This window comes from Pogona vitticeps, chromosome 2 (assembly GCF_051106095.1).
Source record: "Pogona vitticeps strain Pit_001003342236 chromosome 2, PviZW2.1, whole genome shotgun sequence".
Lineage (NCBI taxonomy): Eukaryota > Metazoa > Chordata > Lepidosauria > Squamata > Agamidae > Pogona > Pogona vitticeps.
Genome location: NC_135784.1, coordinates 102,353,366 through 102,368,998, shown reverse-complemented (window position 1 = coordinate 102,368,998; position 15,633 = coordinate 102,353,366). Strand labels below are relative to the sequence as shown.

General features: G+C 38.5%; 1 long non-coding RNA gene across 1 annotated transcript in view; it reads right to left on the bottom strand.

The window, feature by feature from the left end:
• Positions 1-893: 893 nt before the first annotated feature.
• Positions 894-15,633, bottom strand: part of LOC144586828 (uncharacterized) — a 58,241-nt gene continuing 43,501 nt past the window's right edge. The window contains exon 2 of the long non-coding RNA XR_013541882.1: positions 894-7,413. This is a non-coding gene — a long non-coding RNA (uncharacterized LOC144586828). The remainder of the gene's footprint in view (positions 7,414-15,633) is intronic.

Below are 15,633 nucleotides of genomic sequence, written 5' to 3'. Positions count from 1 at the left end.
ATGAGAAAGTATATAGCAGAAGATTTTAATATAGTGATGGATAATAAAGTGGATAAATCTAATCCCTCTAAAGAAGAAAGAATGTGGATGTTTTCAACATCTTTGTACAGATTTAGCTAAGGAAATAAATGCTGCCATGTTGATTATTACATGGAAAAAAGAATTTTAAAATCCATGTCTGAGTATAAAAGAAAATGTTTATAAGCTAATTTGGAGATGGCATTTGACACCTGTGAAATTAAATATTATGGATTCGAAATGCTCCAAATTATGTTGGAGATGTAGGTACTTACTTCCATATGTAGTGAGAGTATAAATTATTATTGAAATTTTGGAAATTCACCTTTAAAGAATTGGGAAAAATTGAAAAAATAACATTAGAAGTCTCCCCTAAAATTGTATATATATATATATCTTTGATGAATTTTTTTTTATTTATTGTATGTATTTATTAGAACTCTATCCCGCCCTTTTAGACAAGTCTGCTCCAGCAATGGCACTGTGCTTAAAAAGAGTTAATTATGAATATAGTAATGGCAACCTATATTAGTCTATATGAAAAACTGGAAACTTAAATGCTTCAGTTAAGTGAATGGTAAAATGAAGTCTGGGATATAGCAATCAATGAAAAGTTGACATGTGATAGAAGATTTAAAAAGGAATATAAGTTTGTTGATATAGGGATAAAATTTCTTAAATTTTGCATTTTTACATACATACATACATACATACATACATACATACATACATACATACATACATACATACATACATACATACATACATACATACATACATACATACATACATACATACATACATACATACATACATACATACATACATACATACATACATACATACATACATACATACATACATACATATGTGGATTTTTCTGCTTAGATTCAAACTATCTTGGTTGGATGGTCACTTAGAATAATTTTCCACATGTCATTTGTAACATGGTGGGAGTTGCAGATGGAGATGTTGATGGTCTAAAGATCCGTGCTCTGCTGCCATGTCTTCTTCCTTTGGCCATGGAGACCTTTACCCAAACCTTGGTCTAAGAGTTCAGTACCAGGGAGTATTCCACAACCCCAGAGGCACAGAAGATAGTGTCCAGATCCTCCTCTGCTTCTCCCTACTCTTCTCCCTCCAACTCTGTCATGTTGGAGCTGGTCTAGCTGGCGATAGCAGCCCCTCTTCCTCCTCCTCCCAAGTCCTAATGAGGAGGCATAGGTTGGGCCCATCCCTCCTTCTCCAAGTGGAACCTATCATTCCCCATTTCCCATCTCTCACTCAGAGCCTATCTCTGTCTGTACCTCTCTGGAGCTTGGACACATCAGACTCTCCAAGGCACATAGAGTGAGGGTGGAAGGCCTGCTTGGGGTACCAAGAGCAAACCCCTTACAGGCAGCATGGGGATAATAATTGCCCCCCCCAAAAAACTTTTCCAAGTTGAGTTTCAAGTTTTTACCTTCAACATGGAAACTGGGGCTGTAGGGGTGGAGACAGAGAATGTATATGCATGCCTGCCTTCCATTCTCACTTGTTGGCCTCATGCGAACAAGCAGAATGTCAAGCAGTGAGGTAATATACATATTCATTTGTTACACAGATGAATTTGTTACTTTTTTCAAATATACTGCTACTATAAGGGGCTTGTGACTAGGAGAGAGGGTGAGGAACTCCCCTTGATCAGTCCAAAGAGCAGCAGCTACTTTGTATATCCCTATATCAGGAAATTTAGGACTATTTAAATATTATTATCTCTTCTCTTCATACTATTGTTTGATCAGTGTGCTTTGTAACACTTCTCTGTCTCCCAAAAAGAATGACTAGATTCATTTGGCCATTACAATATTTTATATAACACACTACCCCATTCAGTCATGTAGAAGGCAGTTTTTCCCCATTCATCAAATATCCAAAGGATTCAGCCTATTTCTCTATAAGAAAATTTTCAGAATTCTAAATTTGTGCTAAAAATTTAGGATCAAGAGATTTTAGACAACAAAAAATTGTGCACTTTTACTATGCAGGTAGAACTATTTCTCTGCATTACCTACATGCTAACAGAAAATTATCTTTCATCACCACTTTCTTTCCAAATAGTATTTAAAATTAAGAAAGGCATCTCTTTGTTCAAAATAATGATAATCTTGAGCATGGCTGGGATGAAATGTAGTATTGTACTTTAATACCCGAGTGAAAAATCACCAGTGCAACTGTGCTGGGTAACACAATTGCACAAGAGATTGTGTAGCCTACTATGTCACTTCCTACATAGGTGTGTTTGCAACAAAACCAATATAGGTAACACCTTTTTTCTGTCTCTAAAAATGAATACCCACTAGTGCAGCAGGCCTAGTGCTAGAATGGCATCTATTGAAGCTATGTTCTTAAGTCTGTTTATAGATATTTGTAAATACCTATTGTATCCTATTGTATTTTTTGCAACCACAGAAGGGCGATCATGTAAGCCTCCCCTGCACTCTGGCAGATTCCCTGTTTTGTGCTTAGTCTCACACTGGCTGTGAGACTGGTTCTACATCAGTTGCATGATTGCTCATGCGATATGGGTTCTGATGGAACAGGAGAAAGACCATGGCATTTTCTTTGTGCTTCTCTCACGATTCTAGCCATACCATAAGCTCTCCATGTGACTTACAGCCCTGGTAGTGCAAAGTTCTATACCGCACAGGAAGCCTACAGAAACATTGTTGGGTCCCAAGTTTTACAATGTTTGGAGGGAGGCAATGGAACAGGCAAAGCCAGCTAGTCCATCTGCAATGTGTTCTCATGCAGTTGTAGTCATGTCTGAATTTTATTTGCCTGCATAGGGCTTTTGTTCATTATTCAACTGATTCTTTTTTAAAAAAACACAACTGAATAAATAAAGGCATAACAGCATCAAATAAACCAGTTTTGCCAAATGGGAAGAGGATAACTAACTAACCCAGGGAAACCCTTTTTTGGCAAAGTCTACGTTTTTATGAGGCTGCTGAACAACAGTAGGAATGGCAGTTCTATCCTTATGATCAAAGGCCAGGCATGCTCTTGTTACAGTTCCAGAGGGACATGTGTGCCAGTTTCATCTTCCAGGACAGTGAATGGTTTAAAATTATATTCCTAAAAAATATTAACGATATGCTATCCATTAGGGTTCTTGATGGTGGCTGAAACAGCTCTGCCTTAAGCTTCCTCCCTCGCTCAAAGAAAGAAATAATTTTCCTAAGTGGAATATCGTGCTGCAGTCTAAATTATAAAATCCCATTTTATGCAATACTGCAGAAAAAAGTGGACACTGAAAAATTATCTGACTGGGAGCTCAGCAATAGAAAGCCATAAATCTTCCTGGCAGTTATACAGTTTTATTGTGAGGTGGTGCTTATGGGAACTGCTGTTAACTAACAGATGCAAGCGTCTGGCATGCCAGCTTTGAGATTCTTAAGTCCGTAGGTGTCCTATGATTCTGCAGTATTCCAGACTTCTGTTTACAGTCTCTGGTGTAGTGAAAAGACACAGATTTAAACAACAGCTCTCCCGCTGTCAATCCTGGACTCAATCGATTTAAAAGATGTGGCCCATGTGCTTAAAAAGAAAAAGCAGTAGGAAGCAAGGACACAGTTTTTTAAAAAACTGCTAATTAAAATATGCACTGCAAACCAGTGAGAAGAGTGTAAGAAATTAATTCACCGACATTCAGAAATCTAATGGGTGATCTCTCTCTCTCTCTCTCTCTCTCTCTTTCCCTCTCCTCTCCCTCTCTCTCCCAATTTTATGAAGCAGGAAATGAGAACACATTTCGAGATCCTTTTAAACCCCATTAGGCCACACAATTAAAAATTTTATGTTAAAAGAAATAAAGCAAGTTTTTCTCTACTATGACAGTAAAACTGAGGCATACATCTAAATATTTAATATGAACTATTTATGAATACAGCTTTACAAAAACTCCTGAATCAGAGGCAGAAGATGACAAAACTGAGATACAGTTAGAGTAGCAAGTATGATCTTCTGCTAAACAAATATTCATCTAGTTTGGCCTTATATTCACACAGTGGCTAACCAGCTAGAAGGCCCCAAGCAGAATATGAGTGCAACAACATGTTCAAATTCCCCAGCAAATGTGGGAAATGTGGAAAATTGCCTCTAATATTGGAGCTGATATATGTTGCCATTGTGACTAATTGCCAGAGATGGCCCTTACCTCCATAAATATGTCCAAACCCCCTTTAATGCTATCCACATTAGCTCCATCACTACACCTTAGGTACGGTTACTCTACCCATCACGACATAGTTGAAGTCTGCACTGCAGGAAGAACTGCTTCCTTTCATCTGTTCAGAATTGCCCATTATTAAATTTCAGGGCATGATCATAGATTTTAGCATTATGAGCAAAGGGGGGGACCCAATTTACTCTCTCTCCACCCCATGAAAGCTAAGGTTGTGACACAAATGTAGTGGTGGAAAATGCAGTAATGATGGGACCTCCCTTTCTCTCCCCCCCCCCCCCCATCCTCACATTAGTTTGGTACACCCAACTGTAAAATAGTACCAGGGAATCAGAAATTGTACATCCCCATCAGAGTTAAAAGCCTGTGAGCAAAAGCTAAAAAGGAGACATCTTTAGAATATAAGCATATGCGTTTTGTATTAATAAAATATAGTTCATAGCTGAAGATGATGAAATCTTGGTGTACTCAGTTTTTCTGCTGAGTTTTCATTCTTTGAGTTACAGTGTTTTCTGCCATACATGATTCAAAATATGTATACAGCAAACAAACAACTTAATGATTCCATTCCCTTTCAGATCAAATGCTTCTAGAAGGGAAATTATGGCCCTTTGATCTCTCTCCTATTTTACAAACCCTTAGGCTTTGATTTTTGTGGCATGCCTGACAAGATCCACCCTCATTACTAACAGTGGGTGTAGGCAAAGACAGCAAATTACAGACCACTCATGTTACCTTTGACAAAAGAACAGTGCATTGCTGCAGATAAATGTAGGGCAAACAGATATTCCGTGACCTCTCAAAGAATATGATTAGAATGATGTCTCTCCAAAATGTTCCAACAGATGTATTTGTTCCGAAACAAGGACTTCAACATTTCCTTTTATTTCTTCCAGGTGAAGAATAATGTTTGACACCATATACATTTCACCTTTGTCAATTTTTCCTTCCATTGCACATAGACAAATTCATGCTGGTTTCTTATTCCAAACACATTTGCTCAGTATGGCATATTGCACTGGATGGGTGGGAGGGAATCTTTAAGGAATGTAATTATTAAGACCATCACAAATAAGAAGATAATTTCCAAAGCTTCAGTCATGAAACACTAGTAACATTTAGAGCTAAATTCATGGTCTTCCAACATAGGTAAATGTAAAGGTTCCCCTTGACATTTAGTCCAGTCATGTCCGACTCTAGGGTGCGGTGCTCATCCCCGTCTCCAAGCTGTAGAGCCAGCGTTTGCACATAGACAGTTTCCATTGTCACGTGGCCAGCGTGATTAGGGAACACTGTTTTGCCTTCCCACCGAGGTGGTACCTATTTATCTACTCGTATTTACATGCTTTCGAACTGCTAAGTTGGCAGGAGCTGGGATAAGCGATGGGAGCTTACTCCGTCATGTGGATTCGATCTTGCAACGGCTGGTCTTCTGACCTTGCAGCACAGAGGATTCTGCATTTTAACTCACAGCACCACCATGTCTTCCAACATAGTTGCTTTCTATTTCTTGTAACTCTCATATCTTCTCAAGCTATTGGTGACATTTTCAGGAGCACACACTCTCTTCCTATTAAATATGTCATATTTTCTTTCCATACTCTTTTCACCTCAGTGTTATGAGCCTTCATAAGTTCTAAGCCTGAAGGGAACAATTGGAAAGCACAGCTAGAGAGGCATTACTTACCTCAAACAATTCTAAAAGCTTGAAGTAAATCGTATAAGCTGATCTTTAAATATATATTTAAAGCTTCTGCTGCTGCTGCTTCTGTTAACTCACGAATAAGACTGGAGAGCAATTCCATACTCAAGATGGCCACTGAAGAGGCCCAGTCACAGGAAATGGTGGAAGTGCCACTGCATAGGTGGTCCTGATGTTGTAGATCCAGATGAACCTAAAAGCTGACAGATAACCTGAATTCCTATTTCAAACATAGGAGAGCAGTATAGAAGACTAATCTATATTTTAAAATGATAAACAGCTCTAAATCCAAACATTTGCCATTGGTTGTCAATAGCTGAAGGAAAAGCATAGCTAATATTAAACACATTGAGACACCCAACTGAAAAAAAAAATCCGTTGCTCCAGAACGTATTGCTCCTGTAGCACCATATCTTCCATCAGCAGAATAAGCTGCCTCCACCAAAAGCAAACAAAAAAAAAAAAAATCCCCAAGGTTTTGTGCCCCCCAAAAAGTATGTTTCACAATAACTTGCTGTAACGTTCAGCCCTGCCCTCACCTGTCCGTCACAGCTGGGTAGTGGAACAGCAGCCAATGAGGGGAGGGAAGGTGGTGCAAAAGGGGGAGGAGCCGGGGTATAAAGGGGTGTGTATGGAGTTTGAGAGATTAGAGATGAGAGTTTGTTAGTTATAGTGAGTGAGAGAGCCTGTCAGTGTGAAATGGTCTGTGAGAGCCAGTGATTTATTTACAGTGATTTACTTATTGATTCTTTACCAGTGATTTATCATTTATTTTTCTGTAATCAATAAACCAGTTTTTGTTTTCAAAGTTACACTTGTCCTTTTATGATTTTTTAAGGATAAGTTGGTGGCAGCAGAGTTTTGAAGTAAAGTAGCAACCACTCTGTGAAGTGTGAGAGTGGCTGTTACACTTGCATTTTGCACAAAATATAAAATCTTTGGCTTTTACAAAAAAATCTTTGGTTTTACCAAATTACAAGATTTAATGCAAAATACACTTCTGTGAATTTTTTTTTACCCAAAGGACCCAACATGTAAAAATGGGAGGTGACACAAAACCGTCTTTTAATTTAATTTGCCATGAGTTCTCATTAATGATAAATTTTGAGGTCAGCATCAAGAGGTTAAGGTTTCTCCACATTTTCCATGTCCTATAGTGACCATCTTTCTCTTCAAGGTAAGTTTTGACAAAAGAAAAAAGAAAAAAGAGTGGTTATACAGTCCTGTCTCAGAATAAGAAAGGAAAAAATAATCATGAATCATGAATCTGAGTGGAATTCTTTTCTCCCGACCAGTGTCTGTCAAATCATGAGACCTCATCTTCAGGTGTTCCACACTATGGGACAGAAGGTCTTCTTGAGCAAGTTGAAAGTGTACCAAGCAAGTCTTTCCTATTCATCATGTTCTGGCATGAAGTCTCCTGATAGTTTCTGTTCATTTATCTGTTGCCTCTGAAGATGTGGAGAGTCTGAAAGGCAGAGTGAGAAAGGTTAATTGGTTTTGCTGACCATCTGTTTGTGCTGGGAACGAATGCTGAGAATAATGTGTAATAAATGGCATCTACAAGAATTAAATAAATCAGTTTCACAGACTAGAGAAGCAACCTATGGATTGTTAATGGAGAAAGAGTCTGTGTAACAAAAATCAGTCTTCCTTAGTTGTAAAGGCTTTGACCCTAGGGAGGGATATTGAATCAGACTTCTCTGGGAGCACTGAGGTGAAATGCAATCTTTTCCATTCCTTTTTCTAAAATATGCCTGTCATTTTATATATATTTTATTAATGAGAGAGATGGCATGCCCAGGTAGATGACTAAGGGCAACAGTCTACAGACATGAGCTAGGTCTGCATGTGAAAAGCTTTTTGCACAAATATAGGCACCTGCTTTTCTCTGTCACCCACCATTTGCTGCAACAGGCCACTTCTGTAATTTCAGGCAGCTTCAAAGCAGATTGCTGTGTGTCAAATCAAAGCAGGCTCAAAAAAAAAAGGCAAAAAACAACAACCCATATTTCCCCTACTCTGAGTGCACAAGGTCTTCTATTCACATAAAGTGTGTGTCTACGTATGCATACATGTTTGTAAGCAGCTGCTACATCAAACATTTAAATGCAATGTATTTACTTACTGACTAACTTACTTAGAGGGTGACTGCATTGGCCATTAACCCACAACATAAAGCCCATTGCAGGGAAATCCACTGTGGAATTGCCTTTTTGAGCCTGGAGGGTTTTGTTTGTTTGTTTGTTTGTTTGTTTGTTTTTTTGTTCAGCCAGTAGGATGATTTAAATTTGTTCCAATTGGTTTGACATTGATTTTGTCCATTTTCTTCCAGTGTGATTGCCTGATCTAGTGCAAAGGGACGCACACAGTGATGTCAACTCCACTAAACCAAGCAGCACTTGTCTCCAAACCATGTCTTCAAAAAAAGCTAAAGGTTCTAACTCAGCATGTGAACAGATGTTCAACTTAAAAGAACAATTTGGGGGGGGGTGTTTGTAGAAATTGCTAATTAGCTCTTGTCAGCACCTTAAGGCAGCTTCTTCTGTTTTCAACGAGCTCTTAGTTTCTTCTACTGTCATTTGGATGGTTAAGTTGGGGAAAACCAATTTTCATGGGTGCAAATCGCAGCATATTAAATTGCATTTCCCCCACTGTGTAGTTGAATCCTTACTTTAAAAAGGGGTTAGAGATCAGGTTATTTTCAATATATGTGAATTCTGTATGTCTTCATTTACAAGTCCAGTCCAATTCATTTCAATATTAACCTGCAGGATTGTCCTTTGTTTTGTAATCCTCATGAAAAAAAATATGTGCACCAAATTAACCATTCTATCATAAAATACACTTGTAGTGCAAAATTTGGATATATGCAAATAAGGCATGCTCTGATCTAGTGATACTGAAGGATTGTTTAGGACTAAAAAGACTAAGCTGTGGAACCAGGAGGTGTATTACTTGAAAACTTACTTAACTACAAGCTTCCTAGGCATCCTTGTTCAAGGAACTATTTAGCTTCAGCCACACTTCTAAAACAGGAAGATAATAATATTAGCCCACTGTTTAGAAACAGGAGGAAAACAAGCATTTGCATAAACCAGCAAGGGTAGACGAACTGGGCCATACATGTTCCCTCTGTCCACCCCATTGCAGTGCTCCCTGGCTTTCCTGCTTTGATTGCCGAGCTGTGAAGAGGCATTCTGTTCATATTCACTGGACTGCAGGTAAAACTATTCAGGAGAAACCCCACCTTATTGGAGTCCCTACTACATGGAGCACTGAACACTGCTAATAATAATAATTGTATGCCATCACGTTGACCCCAGCTTATGGAGACACTTTCCAGTGTTTTTCAGATAGAGAACACACAAAAGCGGTTTATCATTTCCTTCTTCTGCAGTGCTCTTGAACTATGCAGCTTGCCCATGACTACACAGGCTAAATATTTTCTCAGGCGGCACAGTGGAGAATTGAATACACAGCATCTGGCTCTTCATCCAGATAACTAAACCACTGAGCTACCCAGTCAGTTACTGAGCACTGCTGCTTCTGAGTCAATATACAGTATATTACCCAAAATCTGTTTGGGTGTGGTCCATCTGCTCAACAGGATTGATATTGACAGCAGCAGTGGGCTGCTGATTAAAGGCTCCCTTTTAAAGGCTTCCTATGATTTTGAAGTGCACACAACCATGTCACATTATGTGCAAGCCATGCAGCCCTAAGAGAAAAGGAAAGGAAAGGAAAGGAAAGGAAAGGAAAGGAAAGAAAAGAAAAGAAAAGAAAAGAAAAGAAAAGAAAAGAAGAAGGAAGGAAGGAAGGAAGGAAGGAAGGAAGGAAGGAAGGAAGGAAGGAAGGAAGGAAGGAAGGAAGGAAGGAAGGAAGGAAGGAAGGAAGGAAGGAAGGAAGGAAGGAAGGAAGGAAGGAGCAGATCCCCCCTCTCCACGTTGCCGAAATGGTCCAATGGAAAGGCAAGAGCCAATACAACTGGTTCCAGCAATGTCGCAGGAGTTGGGAGAACGACATGAACTGCCTTCGGGACTCCAGCTCCAGATTTTGCCTCCTGAAGCCAATCTGCGGCTGCTGATAATGTCATTACTGTTGTGCAGGTGAAGCTGTGCAACAGGATTTGACCCACAGGGTTGTTTTGTCAAGATGATTATAGCACAAACCATGGCAGAGAATTGTTCTCAATTAAAGCCATACCAGGTTCATCAGAAAATACACACAGTTCTTAATTGTATAGATTTGAGGCAATCTTGGCCATTAATGGTGGCAACTTCTAACTAGCAAAACAAATGGCCTCATCTACTCCTGTGACTTTTACAGAAGCTGATATGCAAGAAACATAAGGTGAAGATAAGCCTGCTAATGTTTACACATCAGATGTGGAAACTACATAGAAGCCATTAAAAAACAAACACAGAGAAGCAAAATCTCTTCCCATTTTACAAGTTGGACTCTGAAACTAAACACTAATAGTTTGCGAACTATTTTGTTTACAGCTGGGAGAGCACTGTAGAGCCAGGGCAAATGAAACAGGATTACTGAGGGCATCTTTAAGGACCCCGAGCCAAACCAGTATAAAGACGTTCAGTGCAACCATCATGTATAGTCACTAATAGTATTTGCTTTAGGATTTATCTTCTTGTGAGCAACGGAATACCCCAGATGTAATGGTGGTGGAAATATGCATTTTACACAAGCAGTTCCAACTGTTCTGTTCAAAGCTGGAGAGCCCAGAGTGTATTCCTGTCATGTCCCTAGGATTCTTTTTATAGTGTGTAGAGAAAGAGAGAGCATTTCATAGTGCTTCACTAGTGACCTTTTTCAAGCATCAGTAATAGGTCAGCACTCAAACAATGCTTGAACATCTTCAGAGCACTTCACATCTCAATTGTGCTACCATGAGTTACACAGGTCAATTAAATATAATGAACACACCAGAAGAAAGCAGAAATTGTGAAATCATGTCAGAGAATTAGTATTTACCATCTGCTCCCAACTGTTCCGATAAAAGCACAAGAACTCAGATCTTCCTATTAAATACAGAAATGGGCCACACCCAGCCCCTCACCCCTTTCTGTCACTCTTAGAATCCAGATCCAACTGCAACCCAAACTAGGTACATAAAAATGGAGAATTCTGCTCACTGAGATCTCTTAGAAATGTGATATAGCTCCAAATGAAAACATCTGACCACCACACAAATTTTTCTTCAGTTGGAAAAAAGAGAGTTGAAATCACAGGTGGATTTCTGACCACTTTAATTTTTGGCAAGTGGGCGTGGTGCTATTTTTGGTAGGTCTCAGATGTTCAAAATTGGCACCCAAACCCTCTGAAGCTACTAATTCCAATGTAGAGTGAAGTATGTGTGATTAACAGAGTCATTTTTCATCTGCATGTGGAAATACCTTGCACTGTGAGACACACTACCTTGAGCTGTTTCAAATATTTACGCCAAAGAAATAAAAACACAGATCACATTACACATTTCTTAAAAAGGAAAGATTGTTTGTTTAGTCAGTTAGCATGGTTTGCCATCTTTAATGTCCCTGTTATAGCAAACTTAATCCCCAAGCAGGTGGTGAGTTTTCCAATGATTTTCATGCTAGCAGAAAACAGCTACTCTCTGGCACCTTTTAACACCTTAAACTTAGCCATTATTTCTTAATGTTATTAGGGAAGATATTAGCCTGAAAGGTGAAGCATCCACAAAAAAACTCAGTTGAGTATTTTGGGCTTGCCTCTTCTATTTTGTCCTAGCCAGAACCTTCCTGTCCCAAACTGGTGTCTTTTTATATTCAGGTCTCAGTGAAAGAGTTTTTGTAATTTTTTAAAAATAAGTTTGTTAGTACTGGCAACAAGTAGCTTCACATGATATGGGTGTATTGTTGTCTGCTTAACATCTCCTTAATTACACATAAAATAAATAAAGATAAGAATTTGATTTAAACAAACAAAAATGGGCCAGATATAATTAGTATGAAGGGAAATCAAAAGAACAGTGAAATATAAATGCATTCTGCAATTCAAAATCAAAACAACTTCTTCACAGACTTTGTAACTTTCCGACACACAAACTCTCTATGCTCTTATTTCTTTTAATAAATTCTAATATACACTATGTCTCCTGATTGACTCTAAAACAAAATCTCAGCTTTAATTCCCTCTCCTCTAAAATCTGCCTACGCTAACCAGACTCCTCCATTACATTCCAGTCATGCCAATCAATCAAAATATAAACATTCTACTGTGAGGGCATTCAATTCATTTCGCTTTCAAGACAGGTCACCTGTTGAGTGAAGCAACTTATAAACGGTTCTTCAACAAATTCTTTAGAACTGAAATACACTGTACAGGAAACTAAAAGCCTTCATGTTCCCTGAAGGATCAACATGGCTTCTCATTTGTGAAGGTGAATTATCAACAGAAGGGCAATAATAATTTGTAGGGTGCTCATGTGTCCTGCTTTGCAGTGTCAGGTTTGTCAGAGCATCATTGTATGTTTGATTATATCTTCTCCAGGAAGGGATGTCAAGTCCCAAGACTATTTAAAGAGAAAGAACTGTACAAAAGGACAATGAGGCTATTCACGTTGCCCACACAGGATACAGCCAAGAGATTCTGGAACTTCTATGTTTTTTTAGAGTTCTGAAAACATGGCAGGCTGGCTGGATAGCTCAGAGAGTTGAGGTGCGTCTCAGGAGTTCAGTACTCCCACTGTTCCTCCTGGGAGAAGAACCAAGCTATGTAGGTTCGATGAAGTTGAACTGCATTTCCAGAGCACCCCCAGAAAAAGGAATTGCAAATCACTTCTGATAACTTTATACTAAGGACTCTTTGGAAAAATTGCCACCAGTTGTTGGCATTAACTTGGCAACACATAGTTATTATTATTAAAACCTCAGGGGAAACTCTAAGAATAATGGAGGCTCTTGGCAGCCTTCTCAGTGTGGAGAGTATCAAAAATGGCAAAGGAATATTACCTACATCTCCACTCCTACTCCTCACATATAGAGTATACAGGTGAATGATATATAGAATTTCTAACTCCCCAAGTCTCTAACTTCCATTCTGGTCACTCCTGTCAACAATTCTTCTGTTCTTTCTTTTGCTATACCCAGTTTGTTCATTAGCCTTTGATAACAGTTTGATGGACGGAAATTGGGAGAGGAAGCTTTCCAGGGTATGAAGGTAAGTATGATCCGCTCCTTTTCCTTGCATACACTAGTCTTGTTAAAACACAAGAGCAGAGACTGCCTTTGGAAAGTGTTGATAACAGAAACACTTGGAATTTTCCAATATTGCTTTTCAGCCTTCAGTGCACACTTACACTTTAAGGAATGGTGTTTCCCCCGCTTTAAAAAAATGTCTTAGAGTTGCTGGCATCTTTGGGTTGTTGCCAAGTATTTAACATGAAATCCCACATACCAAATATTCTCAGACATTGTCAAATACTCAGTGTTCTCAGATACTAAATAAGAGCCCATGCTATTAAATAAGGTTAGGTTAAAAATGACTGTACAAAGCACAGACTCAGGGGACTGTTGGGTGTGTTCTAGGATGCATTCTCGATTTATAATGGGGAATGATGAAGATTCAGATCACACCTGATGGGTCCAACTCAAGTCCAAAACAGAACTGGTTCAGTCTGAATTGCTCTGGACAAATGCTGCAATTTAATTCTAAAAGAGAGACTCTTGGTGTATCTCCGAAATGTAGTAAAAGAATATGGAATAAACAAAATGTCAGGGTGATATAACAGAGAGGTGAGAGAAAGAGACGGCCTTTGTGAAATGTATTATGTCAAGTTATTTACTCGCTTTTCTCATGCAGCTCTTCATTTCCGTTTTCTTTAGCTGTAAGTAACAGATCATTGAAAATGCAGCAGAGGGTGGTAGTTGTTTGTCATGATTAGTTGAGTTTCTTTCACCCCACTTCCAAACTTTCGTCATGTCAATTAGAATAGCCTGGTCTAGCTCTCTCTTTGTTTCTCATGTTAATTCATATATTCCAGTAATCTGTCCAATGTTTGTGAACTCTAATGTGTTGGATAGCGACTCTTATTCTTTGCCACCCGACCCCTTGCTTCCTTCCCATCAAGGCTGGAAAAAATAGACTGTGTTGGCTAAGAAACTTACCAGCACTCTCTGATCACAGTTTTTTGAAATAATTCTATTAAGGTTTGGCAGCAGTTTATTTTTCGCTGTAACTAGTATTTCTCCTTTCTTCATCCTATCGGTAGCCAATAAGAGTATCCAACCTTCAGGTTTTTTTCCCTCTGTTTCTTTTCAAATCCATTTCCATCCTTCTTTTTTATATTTTATATTTATTGTTTATTTCATTGAGTCTTTGTGTTGGACTCCGTGGTAGGTGGTCAGGACTTTTATTAGGCATGGGGACTTCCGGTGTCCCCTGGCACCCTCCCTCACAAGAATTTGACCCTGGTTGTTTGTGTCAGTCTGTGCTGCTTCATGTGTTTGTTCTGTCTTTACAGAAATCATTATTTATTTATTTATTTATTTATTTATTTATTTATTTATTTATTTATTTATTTATTTATTTATTCAACTTATATGTCGCCCACTCTACCCAAAGGTCTCTGGGTGGCTTAAAACAATTAAAATACTGAAAGGACTGTAACCACCATAAAGTTAGATACTTAATCCCCAAACCTGATAGCCTGTCCAGAAGTATACCATGGTCAATGGTATCAAAAGCCAGTGAGAGATCCAGGAAGACCAACAAGGTTAAACTCCCCTATTCAAGCTCCATTAACAAGTCATCGAACAGGTTGACCCAAATTGTCTCAGCCCCATGACAAAGCCTAGTATTTTTTTTAAAAAAATCTAGAATATATTTGTACGAAACTTGCTATGAATCATCAGCTTAGAAGAGACTACAGTGCCTCCAATGTTCATATATTTATGTGAAAAACAAAAAGGTTATAGCCATTTAAAGGGAAATTTTGCAACTGGATAGCACAAGAAACTTTGGACCTCTTTGTCTGGAATTTGCCATGATACACTTCTCTGAGGATGCTAACATGCTTCCAAATGCCTCTAAAATCCATGAACACAGAAAAGGAGTTATAGTCATCTTAATTTCTGACGACAAATCAAAGGAAGGTGTGACGTTTTGGATTTCCAATTTTTTATTCAGATTTGGATCCAAACTGGATCAGATCAGATCTGAATCAGTGCAAATCATATCAGACCCAAATCAAAATCACTGAAACAGTTCCCAAATGAAATCAGGGAATACTTGCACAGTCCTAAGTATAGCAATTCCCAGCAAATAAGAAGCATCTCAGAAAAGAAGTGTGGCACCCTAATTTAGCATAAATATGGATAAATACCCAAATATTCAGGACAGATTTTAAGAATGAAGTATTCTATGTCCTGACAATGTCATTTTTCTCCCCAATTTCAGTTTTTAAACTCTCAAATGTCTTCTACTCTCAATGTGAAGAATTTTGCATATACAGTATTGGTAAATTCTAATAAAAATAAATTTTCACTGCATTTTTCAGAGTTAAAAATGAGCATTGCAGTGTGATAAATCCTCAAAGAAATGTTGTTCTAATAACAGGGAAGAGACCCAGTGAGGTTATTAGCATTATACACATTGATTGCACTTGAATTAAAAATATAAATTTCCTTTCTGACCTGGCAGACATCTGACA